Raw genomic sequence first — 15,110 nt, 5'->3', positions numbered from 1 at the left:
ATGGTTTTCCTCCGCTCGAACTTCGCTTTTCTTGGCTTTCCTCTGCTATAACTTAGCTTATCTTGGTTTTCCTCAGCTCCAACACAGCTTTTCTCAGTTTTCCTCAGCTCCAACCCCGCTTTTCTTGGTTTTCCTCCACTCTAACCCCGCTTTTCATGGTTTTCCTCTGATGTAACCCTACTTTTCTTGGTTTTCCTCCGCTCTAACTTCGCCTCTCTATGTTTTCCTCTGCTCTAACCCCGTCTTTTTTGGTTTTCCTCCGCTCCAACCCCACTTTTCTTGGTTTTCATCTGCTCTAACCCCGGTTTTCTTGGATTTCATCTATTCTAACCCCACTTGTCTTGGTTTTTCTCCGCTCTAACTTAGCTTTTCCTGGTTTTCCTCCACTCTAACCCAGCTTTTCTCATGTTTTCCTCAGCTCCAACCCCGCTTTTCTTGGTTTTCCTCCGCTCTAACTTCGCCTCTCTTGGTTTTCCTCCGCTCTAACCCCGTTTTTCTTGGATTTCCTCCGCTCTAACTTGGCTATTCTTCGTTTTCCTCCGCACTAACTACACTTTTTTTGTTTTTCCTCCGCTCTAACCCCTCTTTTCTTGGTTTTCCTCCGCTCTAATCCCGCTTTTCTTGCTTTTCCTCCGCTCTAACTTCGCTTTTCTTGGTTTTCCTCCGCTCTAACTTCGCTTTTCTTGATTTTCCTCGCTAACCTTTTTTTCTTGGTTTTCCTCTACTCTAACATCGCTTTTCTTGGTTTTCCTCATCTCTAATCTCACTTTTCTTGGTTTTCCTCTGTTGTAACATAGCTTTTCTTGATTTTCCTCCTCTCTGACTCTGCTTTTCTTGGTTTTCCTCCGCTCTTACCCCTCTTTTCTTGGTTTTCCTCCGCTCTATCCCCACTTTTCTTAGTTTTCCTCTTCAGTAACATAGCTTTTCTTGGTTTTCCTCTGCTCTATCCTTGCTGTTCTTGGTTTTCCATCGCTCTATGCCCGCTTTTCTTGGTTTACATCCGCTCTAACTTCACTTTTCTTGGTTTACCTCCACTCTAACCCCGCTTTTCTTGGTTTTCCTTTGCTCTAACTTGGCTTTTCTTGGTTTTCCTCCTCTCTAAACCCGTTTTTCTTGGTTTTCCTTTGCGCTAACTTGGCTTTTCTTGGTTTTCCTCCGCTCTAACCTTGCTTTTCTTAGTTTTCCTGCGCTCCAACCCCGTTTTTCTTAGTTTTCCTCCACACTAACCCCGCTTTTCATGGTTTTCCTCCCCTCTAACCCCGCTTTTCATGGCTTTCTTCCGCTCTAACACAGCTTTTCTCGGTTTTCCTCAGCTCCAACCCAGCTTTTCTCGGTTTTCCTCCACTGTACCCCGCTTTTCATTGTTTTCCTCTGCTGAAAACCTACTTTTCTTGGTTTTCCTCCGCTCTAACTTTGCCTCTCTTGGTTTTCCTCCGTTCTAACTCTGCTTTTCTTGGATTTCCTCCGCTCTTACTTCATTTTTCTTGGTTTTCCTCCACATTTATCCCTCTTTTCTTGGTTTTCCTCTGCTCTAACTTAGCTTATATTGGTTTTCCTCTGCTCTAACTTAGCTTATCTTGGTTTTCCTCCGCTCTAACCCAGCTTTTCTCTTTTTTCCTCAGCTCCAACCCTACTTTTCTTGGTTGTCCTCCACTCTCGCCCAGCTTTTCTTGATTTTCCTCTGCTCTAACCTTGTTTTTTTGGTTTTCCTCCGCTCGAACCCCGTTTTTCTTGGTTTTCCTCCGCTCCAACACCGCTTTTCTTGGTTTTCATCCGCTCTAACCCCGTGTTTCTTGGATTTCATCCATTCTAGCCCCGCTTGTCTTGGTTTTTCTCCGCTCTAAGTTAGCTTTTCTTAAATTTCCTCCGCTCTAACCCAGCTTTTCTCGGTTTTCCTCAGCTCCAACCCCGCTTTTCTTGGTTTTCCTCTGCTCTAACCCCACTTTCCTTTTTTTTCCTCCGTGCTAACTTCACTTTTCTTGGTTTTCCTCCGCTCTAACCACGCTTTTCTTGGTTTTCGTCCGCTCTGACCCCGCTTTTCTTGGTTTTCCTCTGCTCTAACCCCGCTTTTCTTTGTTTTCCTTCGCTCTATCCCTGCTTCTCTTGGTTTTCCTCCGCTCTGACCTCACTTTTCTTGATTTTCCTACGGTCTATCCCCACTTTTCTTTTGTTTTCCGCCGCTCTATCCCCGCTTTTCTTGGTTTTCCTCCGCCCTATCCCCTCTTTTCTTGGTTTTCCTGTGCTCTAACCCCACTTTTCTTGGTTTTCCTCCGCTGTAACATAGCTTTTCTTGGTTTTCCTCTGCTCTATCCCCGCTTTTCTTGGTTTTCCTTCGCTCTATGCCCGCTTTTCTTGGATTTCATCAGCTCTAACTTTACTTTTCTTGGTTTACCGCCACTCTAACCCCGCCTTTCTTGGTTTTCCTTTGCTCTAACTTGGCTTTTCTTGGTTTTCCTGTGCTCTACCCCGTTTTTCTTGGTTTTCCTTTGCGCTAACTTGGCTTTTCTTGGTTTTCCTTCGCTCTAACCTTGCTTTTCTTAGTTTTCCTCCGCTCTAAACCCGCTTTTCTTACTTTTCCTCCACACTAACCCCGCTTTTCATGGTTTTCCTCCACTCTAACTGCGCTTTTCTTGGTGTTCCTCTGCTATAACTTATCTTGGTTTTCCTCCGCTCTAACACAGCTTTTCTCGGTTTTCCTCAGCTCCAACCCCGCTTTTCTTGGTTTTCCTCCACTCTAACCCCGCTTTTCATGGTTTTCCTCTCCTGTAACCCTAATTTTCTTGGTTTTCCTCTACTCTAACTTCGCCTCTCTTGGTTTTCCTCCGCTCAAACCCCGCCATTCTTGGTTTTCCTCCGCTCTAACCCCGTCTTCCTTGGTTCTCCTCCGCTCTAACTTCGCTATTCTTTGTTTTTCTCCGCACTAACTTCACTTTTTTTGTTTTTCCTCCACTCTAACCCCTCTTTCCTTGGTTTTCCTCAGCTCTAATCTCTCTTTTCTTGGTTTTCCTCCACTCTAACCCCGCTCTGTTTTTCTCAGCTCTGACCCCGCTTTTCTTGATTTTCCTCCGCTCTACCCTTGTTTTCTTGGTTTTCCTCCGCTCTAACATCGCTTTTCATGGTTTTCCTCATCTCTAATCTCTCTTTTCTTCGTTTTCCTCTGCTGTAACATAGCTTTTCTTGATTTTCCTTCTCTCTGACCCTGCTTTTCTTGGTTTTCTTCCTCTCTAATCCCGCTTTTGTTGATTTTCCTCCGCTCTAACCCCGCTTGTCTTGGTTTTTCTCAGCTTTCCCCCGCTTCTCTTGATTTTCCTCCGCTCTAACCTTGTTTTCTTGGTTTTCCTATGCTCTAACCCCTCTTTTCTTGGTTTTCCTCTGCTGTAATCCCGCTTTTCTTGCTTTTCCTTCGCTCTAACTTCTCTTTTTTTGGTTTTCGTCCGCTCTAACTTTGCTTTTCTTGGTTTTCCTCCGCTCTAACCCCGCCATTCTTGGTTTTTCTCAGCTCTGACCCCGCTTTTCTTGATTTTCCTCTGCTCTAACCTTGTTTTCTTGGTTTTCCTCCGCTCTAACATCGCTTTTCTTGGTTTTCCTCATCTCTAATCTCACTTTTCAAGGTTTTCCTCTGCTGTAACATAGCTTTTCTTGGTTTTCCTCCGCTCTAACTTCGCCTCTCTTGGTTTTCCTACGCTCTAACCCCGTCTTTCTTGGTTTTCCTCCGTTCTAACTTCGCTATTCTTCGTTTTCCTCCTCACTAAATTCACTTCTTTTGTTTTTCCTCCACTCTAACCCCTCTTTCCTTGGTTTTCCTCCGCTCTAACTTCGCTTTTCTTGGTTTTCCTCCGCTCTAACCCCGCTTATCTTGGTTTTTCTCAGCTCTAACCCCGCTTTTCATAGTTTCATAGTTTCATAGTTTCGTGCGGGTTGGAAGGGACCTTAGAGATCATCGAGTCCAGCCCCCGGGATTCGAGCCTCTGTGTAGCAGAGCGGCACTTCTACCACTTGGGCCACAGGGGGGATTCGAACTCCGGGCCCCAGTGTTGCAAGGCGGCGTCTTTACCCACTGCGCCACCGGGGCACACGCTTTTCTTGATTTTCCTCCGCTCTAACCTAGTTTTCTTGGTTTTCCTCCTCTTTAACTTTGCTTTTCTTGGTTTTCCTCCGCTCTAATCCCGCTTTTCCTGCTTTTCCTCCGCTCTAACTTCGCTTTTCTTGGTTTTCCTCCGCTCTAACCCCGCTTTTCTTGGTTTTTCTCAGCTCTGACCCCGCTTTTCTTGATTTTCCTCCGCTCTAACCTTGTTTTCTTGGTTTTCCTCCGCTCTTACATCGCTTTTCTCGGTTTTCCTCATCTCTAATCTCACTTTTCATGGTTTTCCTCTGCTGTAACATAGCTTTTCTTGATTTTCCTCCTCTCTGACCCCGCTTTTCTTTGTTTTCCTCCGCTCTAACCCCGTTTTTCTTGGATTTCCTTCGCTCTAACTTGATTTTTCTTGGTTTTCCTCCACACTAACCCCGCTTTTCTTGGTTTTCCTCCGCTCTAACTTCGCTTTTCATGGTTTTCCTCTGCTGTAACCCTACTTTTCTTGGTTTTCCTCCACTCTAGCCCAGCTTTTCTTGATTTTCCTCTGCTCTAACCTTGTTTATTTGGTTTTCCTCCGCTCTAACCCCGTTTTTCTTGGTTTTCCTCCGCTCCAACCCCGCTTTTCTTCATTTTCATTTGCTCTAACCCCGCTTTTCTTGGATTTCATCCATTCTAACCCCGCTTGTCTTGGTTTTCCTCCACACTAACTTCGCCTCTCTTGGTTTTCCTCCGCTCTAACACCGTCTTTCTTGGTTTTACTCCGCTCTAACTTCGCTATTCTTCGTTTTCCTCCACTCTGACTTCACTTTTTTTGTTTTTCCTCCGCTCTAACCCCTCTTTTCTTGGTTTTCCTCCGCTCCAATCCCGCTTTTTTTCCTTTTCCTCCGCTCTAACCATGCTTTTCTTCTTTTTCCTCTGCTATAACCCCGCTTTTCTCGGTTTACCTCCGCTCTAACCCACTTTTCTTGGTTTTCCTCCGTGCTAACTTCACTTTTCTTGGTTTTCCTCTGCTGTAACATAGCTTTTCTTGATTTTCCTCCTCTGTGACCCCGCTTTTCTTGGTTTTCCTTAGCTCTAACCCCTCTTTTCTTGGTTTTCCTGTGCTCTAACCCCACTTTTCTTTGTTTTCCTCTGCTGTAACATAGCTTTTCTTAGTTTTCCTCTGCTCTATACCAGCTTTTCTTGGTTTTCCTTCGCTCTATGCCCGCTTTTCTTGGATTTCATCAGCTCTAACTTTACTTTTCTTGGTTTACCGCCACTCTAACCCCGCCTTTCTTGGTTTTCCTTTGCTCTAACTTGGCTTTTCTTGGTTTTCCTGTGCTCTACCCCGTTTTTCTTGGTTTTCCTTTGCGCTAACTTGGCTTTTCTTGGTTTTCCTTCGCTCTAACCTTGCTTTTCTTAGTTTTCCTCCGCTCTAAACCCGCTTTTCTTACTTTTCCTCCACACTAACCCCGCTTTTCATGGTTTTCCTCCACTCTAACTGCGCTTTTCTTGGTGTTCCACTGCTATAACTTATCTTGGTTTTCCTCCGCTCTAACACAGCTTTTCTCGGTTTTCCTCAGCTCCAACCCCGCTTTTCTTGGTTTTCCTCCACTCTAACCCCGCTTTTCATGGTTTTCCTCTGCTGAAAACCTACTTTTCTTGGTTTTCCTCCGCTCTAACTTTGCCTCTCTTGGTTTTCCTCCGTTCTAACCCTGATTTTCTTGGATTTCCTCCGCTCTTACTTCTTTTTTCTTGGTTTTCCTCCACACTAATCCCTCTTTTCTTGGTTTTCCTCTGCTCTAACTTAGCTTATATTGGTTTTCCTCTGCTCTAACTTAGCTTATATTGGTTTTCCTCCGCTCTAACCCAGCTTTTCTCATTTTCCTCAGCTCCAACCCTACTTTTCTTGGTTGTCCTCCACTCTCGCCCAGCTTTTCTTGATTTTCCTCTGCTCTAACCTTGTTTTTTTGGTTTTCCTCCGCTCGAACCCCGTTTTTCTTGGTTTTCCTCCGCTCCAACACCGCTTTTCTTGGTTTTCATCCGCTCTAACCCCGTGTTTCTTGGATTTCATCCATTCTAGCCCCGCTTGTCTTGGTTTTTCTCCGCTCTAACCTTGCTTTTCTTAAATTTCCTCCGCTCTAACCCAGCTTTTCTCGGTTTACCTCAGCTCCAACCCCGCTTTTCTTGGTTTTCCTCTGCTCTAACCCCACTTTCCTTTTTTTTCCTCCGTGCTAACTTCACTTTTCTTGGTTTTCCTCCGCTCTAACCACGCTTTTCTTGGTTTTCGTCCGCTCTGACCCCGCTTTTCTTGGTTTTCCTCTGCTCTAACCCCGCTTTTCTTTGTTTTCCTTCGCTCTATCCCTGCTTCTCTTGGTTTTCCTCCGCTCTGACCTCACTTTTCTTGATTTTCCTACGGTCTATCCCCACTTTTCTTTTGTTTTCCGCCGCTCTATCCCCGCTTTTCTTGGTTTTCCTCCGCTCTATCCCCTCTTTTCTTGGTTTTCCTGTGCTCTAACCCCACTTTTCTTGGTTTTCCTCCGCTGTAACATAGCTTTTCTTGGTTTTCCTCTGCTCTATCCCCGCTTTTCTTGGTTTTCCTTCGCTCTATGCCCGCTTTTCTTGGATTTCATCCACTCTAACTTTACTTTTCTTGGTTTACCGCCACTCTAACCCCGCCTTTCTTGGTTTTCCTTTGCTCTAACTTGGCTTTTCTTGGTTTTCCTGTGCTCTACCCCGTTTTTCTTGGTTTTCCTTTGCGCTAACTTGGCTTTTCTTGGTTTTCCTTCGCTCTAACCTTGCTTTTCTTAGTTTTCCTCCGCTCTAAACCCGCTTTTCTTACTTTTCCTCCACACTAACCCCGCTTTTCATGGTTTTCCTCCACTCTAACTGCGCTTTTCTTGGTGTTCCTCTGCTATAACTTATCTTGGTTTTCCTCCGCTCTAACACAGCTTTTCTTGGTTTTCCTCAGCTCCAACCCCGCTTTTCTTGGTTTTCCTCCACTCTAACCCCGCTTTTCATGGTTTTCCTCTCCTGTAACCCTAATTTTCTTGGTTTTCCTCTACTCTAACTTCGCCTCTCTTGGTTTTCCTCCGCTCAAACCCCGCCATTCTTGGTTTTCCTCCGCTCTAACCCCGTCTTCCTTGGTTCTCCTCCGCTCTAACTTCGCTATTCTTTGTTTTTCTCCGCACTAACTTCACTTTTTTTGTTTTTCCTCCACTCTAACCCCTCTTTCCTTGGTTTTCCTCAGCTCTAATCTCTCTTTTCTTGGTTTTCCTCCACTCTAACCCCGCTCTGTTTTTCTCAGCTCTGACCCCGCTTTTCTTGATTTTCCTCCGCTCTACCCTTGTTTTCTTGGTTTTCCTCCGCTCTAACATCGCTTTTCATGGTTTTCCTCATCTCTAATCTCTCTTTTCTTCGTTTTCCTCTGCTGTAACATAGCTTTTCTTGATTTTCCTTCTCTCTGACCCTGCTTTTCTTGGTTTTCTTCCTCTCTAATCCCGCTTTTGTTGATTTTCCTCCGCTCTAACCCCGCTTGTCTTGGTTTTTCTCAGCTTTCCCCTGCTTCTCTTGATTTTCCTCCGCTCTAACCTTGTTTTCTTGGTTTTCCTATGCTCTAACCCCTCTTTTCTTGGTTTTCCTCTGCTGTAATCCCGCTTTTCTTGCTTTTCCTTCGCTCTAACTTCTCTTTTTTTGGTTTTCGTCCGCTCTAACTTTGCTTTTCTTGGTTTTCCTCCGCTCTAACCCCGCCATTCTTGGTTTTTCTCAGCTCTGACCCCGCTTTTCTTGATTTTCCTCTGCTCTAACCTTGTTTTCTTGGTTTTCCTCCGCTCTAACATCGCTTTTCTTGGTTTTCCTCATCTCTAATCTCACTTTTCAAGGTTTTCCTCTGCTGTAACATAGCTTTTCTTGGTTTTCCTCCGCTCTAACTTCGCCTCTCTTGGTTTTCCTACGCTCTAACCCCGTCTTTCTTGGTTTTCCTCCGTTCTAACTTCGCTATTCTTCGTTTTCCTCCTCACTAAATTCACTTCTTTTGTTTTTCCTCCACTCTAACCCCTCTTTCCTTGGTTTTCCTCCGCTCTAACTTCGCTTTTCTTGGTTTTCCTCCGCTCTAACCCCGCTTATCTTGGTTTTTCTCAGCTCTAACCCCGCTTTTCATAGTTTCATAGTTTCATAGTTTCGTGCGGGTTGGAAGGGACCTTAGAGATCATCGAGTCCAGCCCCCGGGATTCGAGCCTCTGTGTAGCAGAGCGGCACTTCTACCACTTGGGCCACAGGGGGGATTCGAACTCCGGGCCCCAGTGTTGCAAGGCGGCGTCTTTAACCACTGCGCCACCGGGGCACACGCTTTTCTTGATTTTCCTCCGCTCTAACCTAGTTTTCTTGGTTTTCCTCCTCTTTAACTTTGCTTTTCTTGGTTTTCCTCCGCTCTAATCCCGCTTTTCCTGCTTTTCCTCCGCTCTAACTTCGCTTTTCTTGGTTTTCCTCCGCTCTAACCCCGCTTTTCTTGGTTTTTCTCAGCTCTGACCCCGCTTTTCTTGATTTTCCTCCGCTCTAACCTTGTTTTCTTGGTTTTCCTCCGCTCTTACATCGCTTTTCTCGGTTTTCCTCATCTCTAATCTCACTTTTCATGGTTTTCCTCTGCTGTAACATAGCTTTTCTTGATTTTCCTCCTCTCTGACCCCGCTTTTCTTTGTTTTCCTCCGCTCTAACCCCGTTTTTCTTGGATTTCCTTCGCTCTAACTTGATTTTTCTTGGTTTTCCTCCACACTAACCCCGCTTTTCTTGGTTTTCCTCCGCTCTAACTTCGCTTTTCATGGTTTTCCTCTGCTGTAACCCTACTTTTCTTGGTTTTCCTCCACTCTAGCCCAGCTTTTCTTGATTTTCCTCTGCTCTAACCTTGTTTATTTGGTTTTCCTCCGCTCTAACCCCGTTTTTCTTGGTTTTCCTCCGCTCCAACCCCGCTTTTCTTCATTTTCATTTGCTCTAACCCCGCTTTTCTTGGATTTCATCCATTCTAACCCCGCTTGTCTTGGTTTTCCTCCGCACTAACTTCGCCTCTCTTGGTTTTCCTCCGCTCTAACACCGTCTTTCTTGGTTTTACTCCGCTCTAACTTCGCTATTCTTCGTTTTCCTCCACTCTGACTTCACTTTTTTTGTTTTTCCTCCGCTCTAACCCCTCTTTTCTTGGTTTTCCTCCGCTCCAATCCCGCTTTTTTTCCTTTTCCTCCGCTCTAACCATGCTTTTCTTCTTTTTCCTCTGCTATAACCCCGCTTTTCTCGGTTTACCTCCGCTCTAACCCACTTTTCTTGGTTTTCCTCCGTGCTAACTTCACTTTTCTTGGTTTTCCTCTGCTGTAACATAGCTTTTCTTGATTTTCCTCCTCTGTGACCCCGCTTTTCTTGGTTTTCCTTAGCTCTAACCCCTCTTTTCTTGGTTTTCCTGTGCTCTAACCCCACTTTTCTTTGTTTTCCTCTGCTGTAACATAGCTTTTCTTAGTTTTCCTCTGCTCTATACCAGCTTTTCTTGGTTTTCCTTCGCTCTATGCCCGCTTTTCTTGGATTTCATCAGCTCTAACTTTACTTTTCTTGGTTTACCGCCACTCTAACCCCGCCTTTCTTGGTTTTCCTTTGCTCTAACTTGGCTTTTCTTGGTTTTCCTGTGCTCTACCCCGTTTTTCTTGGTTTTCCTTTGCGCTAACTTGGCTTTTCTTGGTTTTCCTTCGCTCTAACCTTGCTTTTCTTAGTTTTCCTCCGCTCTAAACCCGCTTTTCTTACTTTTCCTCCACACTAACCCCGCTTTTCATGGTTTTCCTCCACTCTAACTGCGCTTTTCTTGGTGTTCCTCTGCTATAACTTATCTTGGTTTTCCTCCGCTCTAACACAGCTTTTCTCGGTTTTCCTCAGCTCCAACCCCGCTTTTCTTGGTTTTCCTCCACTCTAACCCCGCTTTTCATGGTTTTCCTCTGCTGAAAACCTACTTTTCTTGGTTTTCCTCCGCTCTAACTTTGCCTCTCTTGGTTTTCCTCCGTTCTAACCCTGATTTTCTTGGATTTCCTCCGCTCTTACTTCTTTTTTCTTGGTTTTCCTCCACACTAATCCCTCTTTTCTTGGTTTTCCTCTGCTCTAACTTAGCTTATATTGGTTTTCCTCTGCTCTAACTTAGCTTATATTGGTTTTCCTCCGCTCTAACCCAGCTTTTCTCATTTTCCTCAGCTCCAACCCTACTTTTCTTGGTTGTCCTCCACTCTCGCCCAGCTTTTCTTGATTTTCCTCTGCTCTAACCTTGTTTTTTTGGTTTTCCTCCGCTCGAACCCCGTTTTTCTTGGTTTTCCTCCGCTCCAACACCGCTTTTCTTGGTTTTCATCCGCTCTAACCCCGTGTTTCTTGGATTTCATCCATTCTAGCCCCGCTTGTCTTGGTTTTTCTCCGCTCTAACCTTGCTTTTCTTAAATTTCCTCCGCTCTAACCCAGCTTTTCTCGGTTTACCTCAGCTCCAACCCCGCTTTTCTTGGTTTTCCTCTGCTCTAACCCCACTTTCCTTTTTTTTCCTCCGTGCTAACTTCACTTTTCTTGGTTTTCCTCCGCTCTAACCACGCTTTTCTTGGTTTTCGTCCGCTCTGACCCCGCTTTTCTTGGTTTTCCTCTGCTCTAACCCCGCTTTTCTTTGTTTTCCTTCGCTCTATCCCTGCTTCTCTTGGTTTTCCTCCGCTCTGACCTCACTTTTCTTGATTTTCCTACGGTCTATCCCCACTTTTCTTTTGTTTTCCGCCGCTCTATCCCCGCTTTTCTTGGTTTTCCTCCGCTCTATCCCCTCTTTTCTTGGTTTTCCTGTGCTCTAACCCCACTTTTCTTGGTTTTCCTCCGCTGTAACATAGCTTTTCTTGGTTTTCCTCTGCTCTATCCCCGCTTTTCTTGGTTTTCCTTCGCTCTATGCCCGCTTTTCTTGGATTTCATCCACTCTAACTTTACTTTTCTTGGTTTACCGCCACTCTAACCCCGCCTTTCTTGGTTTTCCTTTGCTCTAACTTGGCTTTTCTTGGTTTTCCTGTGCTCTACCCCGTTTTTCTTGGTTTTCCTTTGCGCTAACTTGGCTTTTCTTGGTTTTCCTTCGCTCTAACCTTGCTTTTCTTAGTTTTCCTCCGCTCTAAACCCGCTTTTCTTACTTTTCCTCCACACTAACCCCGCTTTTCATGGTTTTCCTCCACTCTAACTGCGCTTTTCTTGGTGTTCCTCTGCTATAACTTATCTTGGTTTTCCTCCGCTCTAACACAGCTTTTCTTGGTTTTCCTCAGCTCCAACCCCGCTTTTCTTGGTTTTCCTCCACTCTAACCCCGCTTTTCATGGTTTTCCTCTCCTGTAACCCTAATTTTCTTGGTTTTCCTCTACTCTAACTTCGCCTCTCTTGGTTTTCCTCCGCTCAAACCCCGCCATTCTTGGTTTTCCTCCGCTCTAACCCCGTCTTCCTTGGTTCTCCTCCGCTCTAACTTCGCTATTCTTTGTTTTTCTCCGCACTAACTTCACTTTTTTTGTTTTTCCTCCACTCTAACCCCTCTTTCCTTGGTTTTCCTCAGCTCTAATCTCTCTTTTCTTGGTTTTCCTCCACTCTAACCCCGCTCTGTTTTTCTCAGCTCTGACCCCGCTTTTCTTGATTTTCCTCCGCTCTACCCTTGTTTTCTTGGTTTTCCTCCGCTCTAACATCGCTTTTCATGGTTTTCCTCATCTCTAATCTCTCTTTTCTTCGTTTTCCTCTGCTGTAACATAGCTTTTCTTGATTTTCCTTCTCTCTGACCCTGCTTTTCTTGGTTTTCTTCCTCTCTAATCCCGCTTTTGTTGATTTTCCTCCGCTCTAACCCCGCTTGTCTTGGTTTTTCTCAGCTTTCCCCTGCTTCTCTTGATTTTCCTCCGCTCTAACCTTGTTTTCTTGGTTTTCCTATGCTCTAACCCCTCTTTTCTTGGTTTTCCTCTGCTGTAATCCCGCTTTTCTTGCTTTTCCTTCGCTCTAACTTCTCTTTTTTTGGTTTTCGTCCGCTCTAACTTTGCTTTTCTTGGTTTTCCTCCGCTCTAACCCCGCCATTCTTGGTTTTTCTCAGCTCTGACCCCGCTTTTCTTGATTTTCCTCTGCTCTAACCTTGTTTTCTTGGTTTTCCTCCGCTCTAACATCGCTTTTCTTGGTTTTCCTCATCTCTAATCTCACTTTTCAAGGTTTTTCTCTGCTGTAACATAGCTTTTCTTGGTTTTCCTCCGCTCTAACTTCGCTATTCTTCGTTTTCCTCCTCACTAACTTCACTTCTTTTGTTTTTCCTCCGCTCTAACCCCTCTTTCCTTGGTTTTCCTCCGCTCTAACTTCGCTTTTCTTGGTTTTCCTCCGCTCTAACCACGCTTTTTTTGGTTTTCCTCCGCTCTAACCCCGCTTATCTTGGTTTTTCTCAGCTCTAACCCCGCTTTTCTTGATTTTCCTCCGCTCTAACCTAGTTTTCTTGGTTTTCCTCCTCTTTAACTTTGCTTTTCTTGGTTTTCCTCCGCTCTAATCCCGCTTTTCCTGCTTTTCCTCCGCTCTAACTTCGCTTTTCTTGGTTTTCCTCCGCTCTAACCCCGCTTTTCTTGGTTTTTCTCAGCTCTGACCCCGCTTTTCTTGATTTTCCTCCGCTCTAACCTTGTTTTCTTGGTTTTCCTCCGCTCTTACATCGCTTTTCTCGGTTTTCCTCATCTCTAATCTCACTTTTCATGGTTTTCCTCTGCTGTAACATAGCTTTTCTTGATTTTCCTCCTCTCTGACCCCGCTTTTCTTTGTTTTCCTCCGCTCTAACCCCGTTTTTCTTGGATTTCCTTCGCTCTAACTTGATTTTTCTTGGTTTTCCTCCACACTAACCCCGCTTTTCTTGGTTTTCCTCCGCTCTAACTTCGCTTTTCATGGTTTTCCTCTGCTGTAACCCTACTTTTCTTGGTTTTCCTCCACTCTAGCCCAGCTTTTCTTGATTTTCCTCTGCTCTAACCTTGTTTATTTGGTTTTCCTCCGCTCTAACCCCGTTTTTCTTGGTTTTCCTCCGCTCCAACCCCGCTTTTCTTCATTTTCATTTGCTCTAACCCCGCTTTTCTTGGATTTCATCCATTCTAACCCCGCTTGTCTTGGTTTTCCTCCGCACTAACTTCGCCTCTCTTGGTTTTCCTCCGCTCTAACACCGTCTTTCTTGGTTTTACTCCGCTCTAACTTCGCTATTCTTCGTTTTCCTCCACTCTGACTTCACTTTTTTTGTTTTTCCTCCGCTCTAACCCCTCTTTTCTTGGTTTTCCTCCGCTCCAATCCCGCTTTTTTTCCTTTTCCTCCGCTCTAACCATGCTTTTCTTCTTTTTCCTCTGCTATAACCCCGCTTTTCTCGGTTTACCTCCGCTCTAACCCACTTTTCTTGGTTTTCCTCCGTGCTAACTTCACTTTTCTTGGTTTTCCTCTGCTGTAACATAGCTTTTCTTGATTTTCCTCCTCTGTGACCCCGCTTTTCTTGGTTTTCCTTAGCTCTAACCCCTCTTTTCTTGGTTTTCCTGTGCTCTAACCCCACTTTTCTTTGTTTTCCTCTGCTGTAACATAGCTTTTCTTAGTTTTCCTCTGCTCTATACCAGCTTTTCTTGGTTTTCCTTCGCTCTATGCCCGCTTTTCTTGGATTTCATCAGCTCTAACTTTACTTTTCTTGGTTTACCGCCACTCTAACCCCGCCTTTCTTGGTTTTCCTTTGCTCTAACTTGGCTTTTCTTGGTTTTCCTGTGCTCTACCCCGTTTTTCTTGGTTTTCCTTTGCGCTAACTTGGCTTTTCTTGGTTTTCCTTCGCTCTAACCTTGCTTTTCTTAGTTTTCCTCCGCTCTAAACCCGCTTTTCTTACTTTTCCTCCACACTAACCCCGCTTTTCATGGTTTTCCTCCACTCTAACTGCGCTTTTCTTGGTGTTCCACTGCTATAACTTATCTTGGTTTTCCTCCGCTCTAACACAGCTTTTCTCGGTTTTCCTCAGCTCCAACCCCGCTTTTCTTGGTTTTCCTCCACTCTAACCCCGCTTTTCATGGTTTTCCTCTGCTGAAAACCTACTTTTCTTGGTTTTCCTCCGCTCTAACTTTGCCTCTCTTGGTTTTCCTCCGTTCTAACCCTGATTTTCTTGGATTTCCTCCGCTCTTACTTCTTTTTTCTTGGTTTTCCTCCACACTAATCCCTCTTTTCTTGGTTTTCCTCTGCTCTAACTTAGCTTATATTGGTTTTCCTCTGCTCTAACTTAGCTTATATTGGTTTTCCTCCGCTCTAACCCAGCTTTTCTCATTTTCCTCAGCTCCAACCCTACTTTTCTTGGTTGTCCTCCACTCTCGCCCAGCTTTTCTTGATTTTCCTCTGCTCTAACCTTGTTTTTTTGGTTTTCCTCCGCTCGAACCCCGTTTTTCTTGGTTTTCCTCCGCTCCAACACCGCTTTTCTTGGTTTTCATCCGCTCTAACCCCGTGTTTCTTGGATTTCATCCATTCTAGCCCCGCTTGTCTTGGTTTTTCTCCGCTCTAACCTTGCTTTTCTTAAATTTCCTCCGCTCTAACCCAGCTTTTCTCGGTTTACCTCAGCTCCAACCCCGCTTTTCTTGGTTTTCCTCTGCTCTAACCCCACTTTCCTTTTTTTTCCTCCGTGCTAACTTCACTTTTCTTGGTTTTCCTCCGCTCTAACCACGCTTTTCTTGGTTTTCGTCCGCTCTGACCCCGCTTTTCTTGGTTTTCCTCTGCTCTAACCCCGCTTTTCTTTGTTTTCCTTCGCTCTATCCCTGCTTCTCTTGGTTTTCCTCCGCTCTGACCTCACTTTTCTTGATTTTCCTACGGTCTATCCCCACTTTTCTTTTGTTTTCCGCCGCTCTATCCCCGCTTTTCTTGGTTTTCCTCCGCTCTATCCCCTCTTTTCTTGGTTTTCCTGTGCTCTAACCCCACTTTTCTTGGTTTTCCTCCGCTGTAACATAGCTTTTCTTGGTTTTCCTCTGCTCTATCCCCGCTTTTCTTGGTTTTCCTTCGCTCTATGCCCGCTTTTCTTGGATTTCATCC

The sequence above is a fragment of the Coturnix japonica genome, chromosome 4 (genome assembly GCF_054131305.1).
Source record: "Coturnix japonica strain WE chromosome 4, WE-NBRP24, whole genome shotgun sequence".
NCBI classification, from domain to species: domain Eukaryota; kingdom Metazoa; phylum Chordata; class Aves; order Galliformes; family Phasianidae; genus Coturnix; species Coturnix japonica.
Note: the sequence above shows the minus strand (reverse complement) of the source record.